At 50.6% G+C, this 14,735-nt stretch overlaps 1 protein-coding gene across 3 annotated transcripts in view; it reads left to right on the top strand.

Moving 5' to 3' along the window:
* The window catches only part of CUEDC1 (CUE domain containing 1), a 96,155-nt gene that overhangs the window by 34,573 nt on the left and 46,847 nt on the right, over nt 1–14,735 (top strand). Inside the window, exon 3 of one of the 3 annotated variants that reach the window (XM_019511080.1) lies at nt 1,743–1,954. The exons of the other annotated variants lie outside the window; for them this stretch is intronic. The gene's annotated coding sequence lies outside the window, so the exon portion shown is untranslated. The remainder of the gene's footprint in view (nt 1–1,742; nt 1,955–14,735) is intronic. 3 annotated transcript variants of the gene reach the window in all.

Genomic DNA, 14,735 nt, shown 5'->3' with positions numbered 1-14,735 from the left:
CTTCTGTGCAGAGCAAGTCTTTGGGTCCCAAACTTAAATATCCCGGGCCAAAGTATCCGCTGGTGTAGATCAGCACTGCTCCGCTTACATCCACTCCGAGAATCTGTTCGCATTATGATGCCATTAGCACTTCCTGTCCCCCAAATTTCTGTGCCACCAAAGCGTTCCCCACTTGGCCTGCTCCAGTCTTTTTTTTCTGACTGCTGTCTTAGCTTCTATGTGCCCCACAGGAGAAATCTTGGTTTCCCGACTTTGAAATCTCCATGCCCCTTTGGACTCTTGGGGTTCAAAAGGGATGTTCAGAAGTAAGTGGGGGAGCCCAGATGAGTGAGGAAGTGCTATATAGGACTTGCAAGTGTTAACTGAGTGACTACAAAAAGTGGTGAGGACCGGGTCTATGCCCCAGGTGCGAGAACGTAGGATCTACCGTACTGTATCAGACCATGTGCGTGTCCCGGCTGGCATCCCATATCTTGCACGGACCACTATCAGCTGCTTTGGCGGACGGTGGAAGGATCCCTGCTGTAGGTAGCAATGGGATAATCTCTCCATAGGGTAAGTTTTTCTGGACCCCTGTTAATTACAGACTAGCTAAAATCCCAAAGCAGAAATGTTCATATCCCCACCCCCCCACCCCCTTGCTGCTGCCTAGATCCTGACTCGGTGAACTCCCAGTATCCCTGTCGAAATGTCTGATAAATAATCTTATTGAGCTGTGGCATTTTGCTGAGCTTTAGGATCCAAAATATCCCTTAGGCCCCTGAGTCCCACCAGCCCTGTGTGCATTGCGGCAAGCACCCTATTCCCGGAGTCAGCAACTCAGTCCTGGCAGGGAAAGCATCTCGGTGGAGCTGTGCACAATGATTTGAGAAAACAGCAACCAGATGTGACATTGCTTTGCAATGCAGAAGCGCCGCAATTCCCCAGCGTGCCTGTGATGTGAATACGGTCGTCTGACACCACGGGGGACAGTATCTAGTCTTGTTCTTGTAAATCCTAATGAAATTTGTCTCCTGCTTTTGAGGCTGCTTGGATTCATAGGCCTCTCTGACTACCAGGCAAATGCATACGGCGATTCCTCCCGTTGCCCTTCAGAGTAACCAGTTGCAGCCAGGTCCACGCCTGCCAACCATCTCTGTGGCTCTTAGGCTTTCACGCAGAAGCATTTCGTTTCCGACGGGTTGCCGTGCCACGCAGTCAGCCCGCTCGTTTCCGAACTGTCCGCCTGCATTATGTGCAACACATGCCCAAGCGAATGGAGCGTGCAGCACGTTACGGTGGCACCACAGAACCATTGCCTTTGGATACCGGCTAGCGGTCGGGAAGATGATTTTCTGTCATTAGCAAAGCAAAAGCTTCTGTTATTAATGATGTTGTCAGGCAGTGGCAGCAATAATAAAGATCCTGACAGATGCTGCTGTCAATCTACTGATGTAAAAGCTTTTTGTAAGAGCATTACAAGGGCAGGGTCATTAATCTTGTTTTTACAGGTGGGGAAACTGTTGTTCTGGGAAGTGAAGTGACTTGATGAAGGACAGAGGGCCCCTGTGCCCCAGGCCAGTGCTCGGTCCTCTGGGCTACGTCGACCAGGAGCCCTCGCTCCCTGTTCCCTCCGTCTAACCGCTAGATAGGAGCCCCCATTCCTGATAAAAAGCAGGAGCAATGGAGACTTTAAAGCCTTGCTGGATTCGGTGGGAGATTTTAATTGGTAATTTATTTATTTTTTTGACTGATGCATACAGGTTTTGTGGATTGCCCACAGGAAAACAACCCAGATCTTTATTGTTGAATTTGTAAAGTTATCCGAACCATCTGTTCCAATGAGGCTGACAGCAGAGGTAACCGCAGGCACAGAGGGCAACGAGGATCAATAACCAATTCCCCGGCTAGTCGTGGGAGACGCACGGATGACCTTCCAGAATAAATAGCCAAGATGGTGTGTTAAGTACCCATGGTAAGCCGGCTTGGTAATATTGATCCAGCTGTTTTAATTGTTTTGCTCGGTTGCCTCCCCAGATCAGAGGGGAAACGCCATGGAGGGCACAAACACAGAGCAGGGAAATCAGCATGGAAGAAACGCCAGTAAGATAAGCAAGAAGTTGGTCTGTGCTTAAGGTGGTAAGATGTGGGCATTGCTCCTAGCTCTACTGCAGACACCGTCTGTGGCCTTCACCAAGTCGTTTATTGCCTCAGTTTCCCCCTCCGTACAATGGGGATAAATATCCCTCCTGTTTTTTATCTGTCTGGTCTACTCAGACTGCAAGCTGCATGGCATGGATTATATCTCCTACATGTATTGGATACACCTCGGAGGTTTGCTGAGCTGGCACAAGGCTGTGTGTTTCCTTAGAGTTGTCCAGCCAGGCTTCTGCAGCCCCTTGAGCGAGGGTCACTTCCAGCATGGTATCAGGGGGGATTAATATTCTTTCCTTCTTGATCCCTGTGGTGCCGATGAGGGGAAAATACTGATTTTTTTTTTTTTTTCCTCCCATCTTCCCTGCTCCAAGATACTTGCTTCTTCTCAGGCCTTGCCTGGACTCCTAGAGCTGTGGCGCTAGATACAGGGTTAGGGGCATGTTGCGGTAGAGGTAGCTGAACCCCATCTGTGTGAAGAGGGGTGGTGATCTACCAAGGGAAACCCGAACGATTTGCCCCTGAATGACTTTTCTTCATAGCCTTAACTGAAGGGGCAGCCCCGGAGGCTGCTGTCACGGGCATCGGGGTCTTCGGGACCTTGCAGGATGGGGCCCAGAGCTGGTCATGGCCGAGGTCTTGGTTTTGCTTGGATCACAGAAAAGAAGGGAGTTCTCTCTGTGCAAAATCAGCATTGGGCCTTCCCTGAGCACCATTATTAAAGGAAGGGAATGAAAGGGGCCATCTGGTCCAACAGGCATTGTTGTAACCTGGAGCTGTTTGGACAGCTGCGCGGCCTGCCAGCAAGTCGCCGAGACCTCAGGTGGTCACGAAAGTCCCCGGCACACGGTGCCTGCGGTCCGGCAGACTGAACAAACAGACCCCGCTCCCTTCCCCTCCTCAAAAGAGGGTTTTGGAGGGGCAGGGAGGGAGCAATCGCCTTCTCGCAGCCTTGGATCATAGCCTGCACCTCAATCGCTTGGGTGTGCTGTCCATTGAGAAACTCCTCGCACACCCGTAGTGACTCACCTTGGTGTCCTCGAGGGTTGGGCAAGCGCAGGATTTAGAGGCTGCTTTCGAGCAACGCCCTTCTTTGTCCTCGCTGGCCTGCATCTCCAGTTCCCATGGGGGAGGTGAGATGGGGCAATGCATCGCAGGGTAGAAGTACGAATCTTGGAAAGCCCGGGTGCCTTTCAATTAAATTGATTATACTAATGCTTAACTGGAAGATGAGGGCGCCTTGTTAAATTGCCGCGCTTTACGGTTAATAAGCATGCCACTTGTAACAGTCATTTGGACATGCGTGCTTCCTGTTTACCGGGACTCCAGAAGGCAGCGGCTCTGGAGGAACCAGCGTGCACATGCCTCGGAAAGGACTTGCCGCGCCAGCTGTCCGTTGCATTCAATGCTCCAGCTGTGCCCTTGAGTTCGGTGGCAGATTTAGGAAACGTGTATGGAAATCGGCCCAGCCTAAGCGGTGTTGCCCAGGGATTAACGTGGCTATGAGCTGGCTGGGGCCGATCACGTGCCCTTTCCTTTAACCGCCCGCATGCTGCATTCCTCGCTTTGTGTTGCACTTCTGGAGTGCGGCTTTATCCCCGCCCCCCGCGCATGAAAGTGAAATGCATGGAGCTCCCTCATCCTGCTGGCTTCGAGGGGTAGGATGCATGAAGGAGCTAATCCCAAATTGGGGAAGAATATGGAAAGACTCCTGGCTTCAGGGGGGCTCTGGATCAGACCCTTATCTAGCACCTTTCCTTCAAGGAACCCTTAGGGCATCACTTAAATGCGCATTAAATCCCCCACTGCTCCTGGCAGGTAGGTAAATACTATTATCCCCATGTCACCAACAGGTGAAGTTAAGGCACAGGGCCCCCCAGGGAGTCAGGGGTCTTCCCCCCAGATCTGCAGTAGCCCTAGTACACAGTCCTCTGCCCTGACCCTTCAGTCACTGGAGCTTTGTTGTGCCTCTCCTTGGTAGAGGGTCAGGTCTGGAGGCTGGCAGCAACGGTGCCTCATCTGTTAGCTACTACAGCATGTGGTGGGGCCTGATAAGGACTCTGCCAGGTACCCCTCCCTAGCGTGCTCCACCCCAGCTGAGCTTCCAGCAGCTTTCCCCTTCCTGCTTGCTGTTGACCCTCTGTGGAGCAGGGTACGGTATACCCCACAGCTATTAGGAGAAGACTGCCTCCTCCCAGGATCCCTGGGAGCTAGGAGCTGGTGTGCGTGCACACACTGCTGCTGCGGTCAGCTGGGCGAGATGTCACGGCATCCTGCCATCATCCTTTACTGATTCCTGGTGACCAAGGAGACTCTTGCTTGTGGCCAAGAGGAAGAGACCAGGAGGGGAAATTCCCTGAAGTCCCAGCTCCTGGGTCGGGCGAGGGCAGCTCAGCTGAGAACCATGTTGGCATCCGCGGAGGCCGTTTCAAGAGCACTGGCTACCTCCAGGTCCCGATCTGAGTAAGCTTTGACACGTCAGCATGGGGTGGGGTAGAAATGCATCGCGTTAATGCATTGGAAAGAGGTGGTGCGTTATGGTGGTGGTGGGGGGGTGTACACTGAAGCCTCCGGTGCAGAATAGCTTTAGGTCTCAAATATGCATCCTAGACCCTGCAATGCCAACAGCTCAAAGAGATTCCCTTTGTCGTCACGTATGTTATACTGTCAGGGTCCAACAAACTGTCTTGTACGTGCCGTCACTGGAGAAAATGATAGTGTTTTTGTAGACTCAACCCCGCGCTGTCCGTCCAGTGTACAACCCAGCGACCACAGCATACGTATGGGGGAGCAGTTATTATTTCGGGGAGGTGGTTGAAGAAGTAAAAGGCCACCCTCCTGTGTTGGACGAGGAGGCTGAGCAGAGCCGCAAGCTGCAGGCTGCCTCGAAGTGGTGCGTTAGCTGTTTCGAAAGCAGGAATCCCAGTAATTTAATTACTGAGCGCGAGGTCTCTTTGCCAGTAATGGGAAGAACGAAGCAACAGCTCCGGCATTCCTGGTAGGCCGGGCGAGTCTTGCAGCCGGGCTCTTTGGCCCCCTTGTTCTCCGCGTTTCTACCATTATTTGACTTTTCCAAGAGGCTGTAAACTTTTGAGGGATTGCAGCTGGAGGCAGGCGCGTGTTGATGGCAGCAAGGGAAGCCAAGGGAGAAAGGGGTCGCACGGCTCAGTCGTCTTGCAGTGATTTCATAGCTGCCTTTTTTTCTTAAGGCAGCCCCTCGTGTCTAATTTATCACACACCTTGACACGAGAGAGATTTTTAACAGAGATCCATTTAAATTTCACAAAGGGATACTAGGTTACTTGAATCACTCACACTTGCTTGACCTTTTTTTTTTAATCCCTTCCTGGAAACCTTATTTCATGTTTGAATTCCCTCAGCTATTTTAGGAATGTCGTCCTACCAAGATCAAATTACCTTAGATGAAACCCAGGCACAGCAGCCTTACAAGGCAAGGAACTTTTTGATTAACTACCTGTGCCATCTCATTAATATAGGCTTAGTTTCAAACTCGGGCTGTAATTCTGGCATGGCAAATGTGTGTGAAAACCGTGGATTAGTCACGGTAAGGATACCAAAGGCCCGACATTTTGTGGCAGGGAATAGCACTAACCCTTTGGCTCAGTCTGTCTTTACATTTAATTTCCTTTACGGTGGTGTGGGGGTTTGTCCTTTATTCTTTTCTTTTTTTGGTGCATGGGAAGGAGGGCTTGTTTGCAAGCCTGATGCTAGCAACTTTCCACTTGGATTTATCTGTCTCCAAACAGGCTGATCTGGCCAACAGCCCTCTATGAGCAACCCCCGTCCCCATACAGAGCTACGAGACTTCACATTTTTTGGATCTCATTGGAGAAGTGGGACCTAATTTGAAAGCCGGTGGGTTGAAAGTCAGCAATGTTTCCCCAACAGTCACAAGTTGGGGGAAGGTATTAGCGTGTAAGGGAGGTGAATTTAATCTTACACCTGGGCTGGATTTGTCCTAGTGACTTGTAGCTGAGTTAAGCTGCTGTATAAACCCGCTGGGTGTTGAGAAGCGCTGACATCTGTTAGTTCCCCGATGGCCTGTCATAAATCTGTCCCCGAGAAGGGAGTGTGTTATTTGGGTGGAGCTGGCGACAGCTTTATGAGTGACAAATGTCTGTGATGGAGGGGCACCTTCTGTGTGCCCATTGTTTGGGGGCAACAATCGCACCCTTTATTTATTTATTTATTTTTTTTATCGTTTTTAAATACGATTCCTAAGGCCCCAAAATGAGAGGAAGCGGATCAGGCAGAACTCTTGAAACGCCTGTGATCAGTTTGAGAGAAAAAAAGAAAACTTAAAAACAAATTCGTTACTTTCCCTCTTTACATACAGGAAAAAGGCAATGTACCTACTGCATTAGCCTAAAGGATGGGATAGATTCTCAGCTGCTTGAAAACTTTGTGAGCGCTGGATTTTATTTATTTTTTTGTTAAAGATTTGCTACTGCTCGAACACAAACTGCTGGGCTGGCTGCAGAAAATGTTGCCTAGGATGAGCAAGACCTAGGTCATCCCTGTGTCTTTTAGGCTTAAAATCCTTTAGAAAATTAAAAGATTTAAATGCTCATATTTCAAGGGGAGTTGGGTGCGGCTATTTGATTAAAAAACCCTGACTGCCATTTTAAGACTCTTTTTATATGTCTGTTAAATACCCGATGTGCAATAGCTATTTGTGATGTAGGTAAAACCGGGTGCGTCTACATGTCGCAGTGATCACGCGGATCTACGCATGATCACTTGCTATGTTGCGGTAGTAGCGTGCTCCCCACAAATGGTGCGCTGCTCCGGCGACATAGCGGGCAAATCTACGCGTGCACCGCACGTGGCGCAGTACGGGCGGTTACCGCGCCGTGCTTTAGTACTCCCATAAAGGAAGTACTAAGGCACGGTGACGTGTAGATGCACCCACCACTCCAGAAGGACAGACCGATCAGGAGTGCCATTTTGGGATATGTTGATGGTGGACATCTTTTATTGGGATACCAGCAAAAAGCTCGAGTCCAAATTGGACTGTAAAGCACCGATGCGCTCTCTATAATTATCGTTGTTTTTATAAAATATCGTGGGTGCTTTCTGGACAGAAAGAAAGAGAGATTTTTTTGATCTGAGAAGCCTTATGTTTGCGTTAGATTGGAGGCACGGCGGAGATGACGGGGAGTGGGCTAGGCAGGGCATGAAATGTCAAGTGGCTGCCCTCTGCCGACTGGACTTGAAACTGCTCATCTGTGTGTCAGAGGCCCTTGGCAGCTAATAGCTGCGGGTGAATCTCCTTTGGCTCAAGCGAGGTTTCTATTCAGTCTCTGTCGTAACCATAAAATGCTAAATGGCAATTGTGTGTGGCCTGGGGACAGCTGGGACATCCTGGCCGTGTTACGACGTCACGATGGATAGAGAAAAGTCGAAGGGTAAGATGCACGGAAAGGATCGCTGCCTGATTTCCTTGCTCAGAGCAAAGCTCCCTTGGGGCTGTATCTGCTTTACGGCAAAGGTTTTGAGAGCGAGGAGTGACGAGCCAACAGGGTTGGGGGGACGGAGAAGGACAAATCTGATGAGCCCCGGTGATAAACTTGGCGAGGAGTTGCCCGCAGGGACAGGTGTGGACAGGCAAGTTGCCGCCGTGCTGAGGTTGAGCCGGCAGCAGGATATGCAGGAAGAAATGTCAAGGCAGGTCGTCGAGTTGCGGGGCATGGACAAGGTAGGAGAGGAAAGGCTTGGGGTAGACCCAGAAAACAGCAACCAAAGTCACTGGAGCTGGAGCAACCATCCAGCAATGATGGAGGAGAGAGGGGGCAGGGGCTGAGGGCTTCCTACAGAGAGGACTGGGATGAAAGGTTAGTGCCACCTGGCCCCCCAAACCAGTACCCTAAAATGGGCATTTTGTCCTCTGCTTCATTAAATTGAAACTGGGTTTTTGTTTGAGGAAAGTTGGTGTTTGCTTCCAGCCTAGTGTCAAGACTGCTCCGTTTCATCTCTAGCCTATAATGTGATATCTCAGCATCCGGTCCCCCCCCCCCCCCCATTCTCCCACTGCCTTTTTTTATTTTTTTATTTTTTAGGCCGGAGAATAGATTAGCCTTCTCTCCTGAATGATGACAATGCAACAGGAGGCTTTTTCACGCTGAAACAGCTTGGATTGTGGCTCACATCCCTTATGCACATGACCTCCTACCCCAGTGGTTTGTAAAACAAAAAAACAGGTGCTTCCCGATCCACGCTACAGAAGGAGCATCGCTTCTCGGCATCTCCTCTCTGCTGCATAATGCAAAGAGAAGCCCCATCCATATTTCTCGGCATGGAGCTGCTTCCACGCTGCTGGAGCGGGTGTGCGGAGACAGGCAAATCTTCCCTGTCCAGAGTCTGCGTGCGCTTGCATTCGCGCTTTCAACCAGCCTCCTGAGCCAGCTCCGGGAGCTTGCGCTAACTTAATTAACATCGCGGCCTTGTTCTTGTTTTATAAACACAGCCGCCGTAATTGGACGGCCGCGGCAGTAGGACAGCCCCATCTAATTGCTCATTAGGAAACACATTGGAGGAACAGCAGAGGGGGAGACCGAGTGAAAGTTCGCTTGCCCACTGCTGGGGCTGCCGCTTGGATTTCCAGCAGCCCTCGCCATTTGAGGAGGTGCCGCCTTCGCTGCCCTGGGAGCAGGTAAAATGGGGTGAAAGGAGTAGACTGAGGCAGAAGAGGCTCTCCGGCAGCATTGGAGGACCTGTGGTTAAGACCCAGGGGTTTGTGGACTCAGCCGCAGCCCTGCCTGCCTGTACAAGCTCCTTGCGCAGACCCATTCCCAGAGCATCTGGAAACCTTTTGCTTGGTTTTTAATAGGTTACATGCTTATGCATTCGCTCCACCAGCACCCTGTAAGGTAAGGGACCTCCGATTACCCGCCGTTTATAAATGGGACCCCAAAGCTGTGAGCGACCGGAGGACTGAGCCCTAGTCTCCCAAGTTGTGCACTAATATTAGGACCCTGGGGTGATGCCTCTCTTCTCTCATTTTTGGTTACAGGGGTAAGACATGTCCATTGTTGCAGAAGCTAACTGGGGAAACATCTCTTGACTTCCTTCATTGCTGTGTATTTACATTGCCTTGAATACAGAGGGCTTCTGCTTGGGACCTGATTGGACCCAACACAGAGCAAGCATGCAGTACGTGATAGATAAGTGCTGTCCCGGGGAGCTTACATATTAACCAAGCTGAAGATAAGCAGGTGGGGGAAAGCTACAGCATTATATAGACCAGTGCAGCCTAAGTGGTAGTGACGGGCCACCTCTGCAGCCATTGCAACGAGGCAAGGTACGGGCCAGCATTGAGAAGTGAGTCGAGGAGGGGTAGGGCTGTGACTGCTGGCATTGCTGGAGGATAGGAAGATCTAGGGCAGCGTCAAAGCCGAGGTGAAGAAAGTTATGCCAGTACCGCGTGGTTGCAGCTGGCATTGTGGGCAGCGAGGGGAGGACTTTCTGCGAGGGGCTCGGAGGGCAGAGGTGTTAGGAAGCAATGTTTTCTGCGCATGTATAGAGGCCCAAGAAGTGTGGAGGCCTGTGTTTGTCTGGCCTTGCCACCAGCTCATGTCCCTGAGGTCTACCAGGAAGACCCTTTCGCTCCAGTCCTGACTCATGAGACCACACGGGAGCGATCAGTGACTTCAAGGAGAGTGGGCGAATTCAGCAGAGCAACCTTGGGAAGGGATTTGATGGTTAAAGGCCATCTTTGGCCTGTGTTGCCTGTTTGCACTGTGAGTTGCATGTACAGCACCAAGCACAGCGGGGCCCCAGTTTCGGTTGAGCCGCTGGGGTGCTAACGAACGTCAGCCGAACAGAACCGTGCAAGCATTAGCGGATCGTAACGGGGGAGGAGGCATGATCCGAAGGGCTGGGAGGATGATGAAGCAGTGCAATTGGGTGCCGAAATGTACTGCCCCATGCTTGGAAGGAGCAAGGAGCAAACCTGCTGGATGGGGCACTCTCTGGCTGTCTTCCCCAGCGAACGCAGATGCGAAGTGTGCTAAAGTTAAACCACTTTAAAACTGATTTTGTGTTGGGGAGCGTGTTTTCCCGCAGCTGCTGGAGCAGATAGCCCGGAGTACAAGGCTTGGCCGGCCGCCAGCAAACACGATTAGCCGGTCGGGCTGTTTTCTTGTTCATTATGCATCTGTCCCATGCCTTCGTCTCCATCGGCGCTTCCTCCAGAAGGGGTGAAAGGCTGCCAGGGATGGCACTCGTGGGCGGGCGCGCGCTTGCCATTCTTCCCGCTGGCCTTTCTCGCCCACCGCCTCTTGCACTTGCAAGAGCCTCGGGATCCCGCCTCAGTTTTGCCCGCCAAATGAATTGATATTCTCATCGCTCTCTGCCACCGCTGCGGCCAGTTTGTTTTCACTTGGGAGGAGTGGGGCAGTGATGGGGGAAGGTCTCCTGGCAAGTCTCTCTTGCTGCAGACCCGTTCGGGTAGCCGCTGCGATTTGGAGGGGGCGTGAGACCGAGGGCAGAGCTCTCAGTGGCTCTTCCTGGCGCTCATGTGCTTTTGGTCAATAAAGGTTACATTCAGCCTTTGCTTCTCTGATTATTTCCTGGACTTTGCCTTTCCAGGAGTGGCACGTGCAGGCTGTTTGGTACCAACCCCGGCACCCTCAGCATTAATATCGGGAGGAAGGAGAGCTGGGGAGAGGCCTGGTTGCGTGTGCGAGCGGTGACGCTGTTGGCAAGTGAGGGGGACAGGGCAGCGCGGCAGCAAGGACAGGTCTGTGGAGCATCTGGGACTTGCCCCCTCGCTCTTTTTTGTGGCCTAGCGGGACAGTAATCTCTGCCCATTCAACTTTCCTTCTGTGGCAGTGCAAGATGAAACCAACTAGGAGCAATGGTCTGGTGGGGAATGGATTATTGTGGGAGAGCTGGATTCAGCTCCGCCACAGACTCCCTCTATGGCTTTGGGCAGCTCACTTAAACTGTCTCAAGGTACCCTGGACTTTTATCTCCTTTTTGGCACTCTGGTCTGTCTATACTTCCTTAGAGAGACATCACCTTCCAGAGCAGCCAGTGCCTCAAGTGTCCGTCGTAAGAGACCCCTGTTTTTGATCAGGATGTCAGCGCACCTGTAATGTGAATAGTCAATGCTGCCTCTCTGGGTTTTTTTTTTTTTCCTGATGCACATTTTATTCATGTCCGTGTTTTGCTTAATGCTTGCAGCATTTGCTCTGTGGTTGTTCTGTCCAGTCCCACTGAACAGCAATTAATGTGAGCAGTAAATTAGGACTCCACAGTGACCCTGGTCAGGGTTGCTGCTGTTAGGGTTAATGTGTTGATGTGAAGAACTCGGGAGCAATCAGGAGAGTTTTGCTGTAGTTTGGACCCTTCTCACAGACGGAGTTGGCGATGTCTCCTTGTGTTCAGCTGGAGATGCAGGCCTCAGACATTTTTCGCATAAGCAGCTGTATGCAGATTTACGTTGCGATGCTGCATGTATTTTGCCTCTTTCTGATGCCCAGTCTCAATCTGTTGGCTTATCTCCTTAATCTCTCCCTCTCAGCCCGGTGACCAGCGTTTCTTTATGGCTTTCAGCAGCCGTCTGTGCGTTTCTCCTTCGCCCTGTTTTGAACTTAGGGCCATCAGGACTGGTAGGAGAGTTGCAGGCTGTAGAGGTGCACTCATGCTGTTGGATTTTGGACAGGGCATCTGATACTGATTGGATTTTACTTCTTTAAAAGGGCGAAAAAACCTGTGGTTTTAATGTGTGATGGAAAGAGCATCAACAGGGATCCTCGTGGACTTCTTTTGTTTCCACGAAAAAAGATTTGACAGCAAGCAGTTTTCCCAGCTTGCACGCACTGGGGAGCTAGGCATCTGTATCCTTTCCGAGGTGAACTACAAGGGAATAGGGGAAATTTTAGAACGACTAATCAGATGCAAAGGCCACATCCTCCCCTTGCTGTAGATTTTAATTTGCTAGCGGAAAGCACTGTAATTTTTGTTTCCAATCATTTGCTCTTAAACCTAATTTTAATCCTATTTTAGACACTGCTATGCTAAAACCTGCAGCAGCTGAGCAACTATGTTCCAGGCCTGAGAGCTCCTCTGTAATAAAACCAATTTATAAGGCTCTGGTTGATGGGAGATCACTGGAAACTGTTTTATCAAAGTAGGTTTTCTTTCATGTGCGGCTTAACACATCCAGTTTAAAGAGACTCTTTCCAATAGTTTGTACCCTGAAGCTTAGCTTGTTTGTGGTGCTTTCCTTTTTTCTTGTTCCCAGGAATGTTTTCAGGGCTTTTTGCTTTTTTTTTTAGACAAAGATTGGATGTTTTAAATCATGACAGGGAATCTTTCTAAAAGCCATGCTTTAGTTCAGGGGTGTCAGACTCCTCCACCTTTCCTGGGATCTAGCCTGTGGGTTGTATTTTTGGTACTCCTGCTTTCGCTGAGCCACATATGACTGGTTTGGTACAGGAATTACAGGGTGAAATCTGTGATTTGTCCCATGCAGGTGGCTACATCAGATGAGCCTCACGTTCGATCCTGGCCTCAAGATCCATAAAAGCAGGTGGGGCTTTTGGCTTTAAATACAGTGATGTTTGAGCTACTGCATTCATTGAAACAGGCCCCGAATGAAAGCAATGCAGCTGGGACAGTTATCTGCGTCTCAGGTGGGAGAGCTGCAGTAAGGAAACAAATGGTAGAAAGACAATGAGACTTGCACTTTCATTCATTTACAGTAAGTCATTTATAAATGCCACAGTCTTCTCTGAATCGCGGCATGCTTCAGGCAGCGTCTCTTTAATCCTGCACCTGGGCTGACTGTCAGTTCTTGTTCTTCGGTGCTTTTTAGCCGCAGCAAAATTGCAAAGGGCTGTGCGTGCTTAGGCCCTGGTCCTGATTTACACTTGAGTAATCCCAGGGCACTGACACGTGTAGTCTTTGCGGGATGGAAGTCTTAGGTAGCAGCTCTTTTTGCTTCCTGTCTTTATTAACATGCCCCTGTGCCACAGGCTGGCTACGTACATTATTGTGGGATTGTCCCCGCGTTTCCTGCCAGTCCTAGAATGAAATGGGCTGTTAGTGCAAGCTCGTTATTGGTTGGCAGACCGCATGCTTTCCGATTGCTGTGCATGTCAGCGCACCGTATGGGCCGTGCCATGCCCTTACATGCAAAGACTTTTTAAAGTACAGTGTCGGAGAAGTCTCCGGTACGCTGCCTCCCCTTGTAGGCAGCGCTGGCTGTGGGTGTGACTGATAAGCTGTTTGCTAGCCCATAAATACAGACTTCAGAAGTGCTGAAGATCAATTCACTCTCCGACCAGTATTTGCTTGCAGTCACTAAGTGACGTAATAAAATGGTATGGGCTGTCAACGAGCAAACTTCCTTGCCTTCACTGCATATGACCAGGCTGCTGCCACCAAGATTGCCGAGCACGTGGCTGCAATTAGTTTATGGCTGACGAACAGCTGGCTGATATCGGACTTGATTAAGATGGTGGCAAGGCTGATAGGCAGAGGGAAGTGCGACGGAGAGTTTGAAGCTACGACGCAGCCTTTTGGGTTGAAAGAACATATCTGCAACCAGGCAGCTCAGTCGGTGGTTGAAAATCGCGCCTAGTTTTCTTGCTGACCCCTATCCCCCCCATAGCAGCATCTATTAGTAAGGCTAAGAGACTCGATATATGAAGTACAGTGTATGAGGGCATAGTGAGCATTTAGGATGGTTCATTTAGCACCAAGCATCTCAGCCTGTCTCCCCAGCGCCCTGAGCTCCCTGCTGTCAGTTTCCCATGCAGGTCAAGGTCGTGGACATCACCATCCATAACCTCTGGGAAGAGGAATGGGGTCAAGACCTCTCCTCCTTTAGGTGTACGCAACTGTGAGTCCTTCTCCCCCACCCCGAACCTCCACCCATGCACATCTCGGACACCGATTTTGCATTTGCTCCAGGGGAAGGCATCCTGGGGGCAGCGCTGAAGCTTCCCTGCGGTGATGGGCTCTTCCTCCTCTGTTCTCTCGCTCTCAGATGAGGGTTATTCCAGCTGACAGTGCCTCCATGTGCGCAGATACCTGTCCCCAGATGTCCCGGAAACCTAGAAGGCCGCCTGGGATGCGGCATGCATGGCAATTCCTTCAAGGACCTGAATTTTGTAGGTCCAGACTGTTTCTGAGTTAAAGCTGCTGTCCTGATATTACTTCCAGGTGAGGTTTTTGTACCCAGTGTTAAATCCATGGCATGATTGCAAACAGGATGATGGTGCCTGACTTTTTTCTCTGGATGGGATCATCCGCCCGAGGTCTCATTTAGACGGATTGCCATGAAGCAGGCGCATCCTGGGTATATCTCCCCCTTTGCCAGGAAAGGAAACCATCGCTGGGCTGTCGCTGCAGAGAGAAGCTGTGCTCCCGTGGGAGGAGTAAAACATGTTTGGGAAACCTGTTATTACTTATCGCCTTAACTGCTTAATGTGTCAGGGGGTAGCCACGTCCTAATCTGCGCTAGACACATTTATGTTTGCTGCCATCTGCGGACTCAAACGCCATAATTTAGGTGGCCCTTGTGTTCTCCTGCCCTTTAAGTACTGGGCTGTGATGATCTGTTGTTCCTT

This window comes from Gavialis gangeticus, unplaced genomic scaffold, assembly GCF_001723915.1.
Source record: "Gavialis gangeticus isolate Ggan-Ray unplaced genomic scaffold, GavGan_comp1, whole genome shotgun sequence".
NCBI classification, from domain to species: domain Eukaryota; kingdom Metazoa; phylum Chordata; order Crocodylia; family Gavialidae; genus Gavialis; species Gavialis gangeticus.
The sequence above is the reverse complement of the archived record's forward strand: the minus strand, read 5'-3'. Positions and strand labels throughout refer to the sequence as shown.